Here is a 2,402-nt window from a genome sequence, read left to right on the forward strand (position 1 = left end):
ACCTGCATCTCTTCCATTGCACGCACATCTGCTCTCCACCCTCACCGCATCCACCCACCATCACCAAGAGGGATAAAGTTCCTCTTGTCCTACCACCCCATCAGCCTCCATGACCAGCACATAATTTTCTATAATTTCCACTGTCTCCAACGGGATCCCACCACCAAGAACATTTTTCCCTCCCCCCCCCCCACAAACTGTCTGCTTTCTGCAGGGATCACTCCTTCTGCAACTCCCTTGTCGATTCATCCCTCCCCACTGATCTCTCTCCCAGCACTTACCCTCGCAAGCACAAGTGCCACACTTGCCCCTCCACCTCCTCCCTCATTGCCAGTCAGGGCCCCAAACAGTCCTTCCAGGTGAGGCAACACTTCGCCTGTGAACCTGTTGGAGTCATACTGTTTCTTGTGCTCCCAGTTAGGTTCCTGTATGTCAGTGAGACGTGACGTAGATCGGACGCTGCCCGACCTGCTGAGTTCACCCAGCTTGTTTGTACGTGTTTATTTGACCGCAGCATCTGCAGTGTACTTTGTGTTTACATAGATTGGGAGACTGCTTTACCGAGCACCTACACCAGAAAAAGTGGGATCTCCCGGTGGCCACCTGTTTCAATTCCGACATATCAGTCCATGGCCTCTGTACTACTACGATGAGGCCACACTCAAGTTGGAGGAGCAGCACCTTCTATTCCCTTTGGGTAGCCTCCAACCTGATGACAGGAACATTGATTTCTTGAACTTCCAGTAATTGCCACCCCCCCCCAATTCTCCTTCACTATTCCCCATTCCCATTTCCCTCTGTCACCTAAATTCCTTACCTTCCTCTGGTGCTCCTCCCCTTCCATGTCCTTCTAACCTCTACGATCAACTTCCCCTGTCTCCAGCCCTTTATCTCTTACACCACTCGACTTCCCAGGTCTACATCACTCCTTCCCCTGTTTCACTTATCACCTAGTACCTTGGACTTCTTCTTCTCCTCGCCAACCTTCTTACTCTAACTTCTAATCTCTTTTTTTCCAGTCCTCATGAAAGGTGTCGGCATAAAACATCGTCTGTTTTGCTATTTTCCATAGATGCTGCCCAGCCTGCTGAGTTCCTCCAGCATTGTGTGTGTATTACTTTGATTTCCAGCATCTGCATTCCAGCAATCTTTCATCTAGTCAATGAAAGATTAACTAAGGTGCAGAAGACAAATATACATAATTAGCAATAAATAATGAGAACATGAAATAACAAGATGAAGAGTCCCTAAAGTGAGATCATTGGTTGTTGGAACATCTCAATGGATGAGCAAATGAGCATAGATTTTTCCTTTTGTTGAAGAGCCTGACGGTTGAGGGGTAGTAACGGTTCTTGAACCTGGTGGTGTGAGTCCTAAAGTTCTTGTACCTTCTACCTGATGGCAACAGCAAGTGTAAGAACAATACTTGCTATTTTACAAGTCGTAGAAGAAATTTTGGACTTCTAAATGAATAACTTCATGTGACACGTCATAGGATTAGCATGTTTGCGATGCTGGAAATCTTGAGCAATGCACACAAGATGGAGGAGCTTGGCAGGAGCTTGGAGGGAGGTGGGCAGTTGGTGATTTGGGACAAAACACTGGTGAAAGTTTTGATGAAGGATTTTGGCTCATGAAGTTGACTACTTGCTTCCCTCCGTGGATGCTGCCTGGCCTGCTGCGTCCCTCTAGCATTTTGTGTGTTGCTAAGGTCTTACTGTGTAGGCTGGTCTACTGGAAAGAGCTGCCATTATCTTGGTGGGAGTAATGCCTAGGGAACTCCTCCATTTCGTCTTCCAAGTAGATGCAGCATCAGCTTAATATCTCATCAGGTCGTTCATTAGTAAGAACATAAATGGTAACAGGGAGAAGGCAGGAGAATGGGGTTGTTAGGGAGAATAAATTAGCCACGATTGACTGGTGGAACAGACTCGATGGGCTGAATGGCTTCATTTTGCTGCTGTGTCTTCTGGTTTGGGAAGACAGGTACCTTTGGACCAGAGTTCTCCTCTAGAAATTAGCTTGCTTTACATCTGGACTTTCAGGTGGGAATACCATAATATTTGTACTATATAAACATGAGATGGTGATTGGCAAAATAGACAAGTTCATTTGGCAATTACTCTGGACAGTCTTCTGTCTTACCAGAGAAAATCCTTCATCTTCACTGTGTGAATATTTGAATCGTCTCTTGCAAATTACGACACTCTCCATAAGTCAGAATTCGAAATTCTAGAACTATAAGACATAGGAGCAGAATTCGGCCGTTCGGCTCAACTGCTCTACCGTTCCGTAATGGCTGATATACTATCCCTCTCATCACCATTCTTCAGCCTTCTCCCTGTAACCTTTGATCTCCTTACCCATCAAGAACCTGTCAAACTTCGCTTTAAGTACTCGCA

The sequence above is a fragment of the Hypanus sabinus genome, chromosome 16, assembly GCF_030144855.1.
Source record: "Hypanus sabinus isolate sHypSab1 chromosome 16, sHypSab1.hap1, whole genome shotgun sequence".
Lineage (NCBI taxonomy): Eukaryota > Metazoa > Chordata > Chondrichthyes > Myliobatiformes > Dasyatidae > Hypanus > Hypanus sabinus.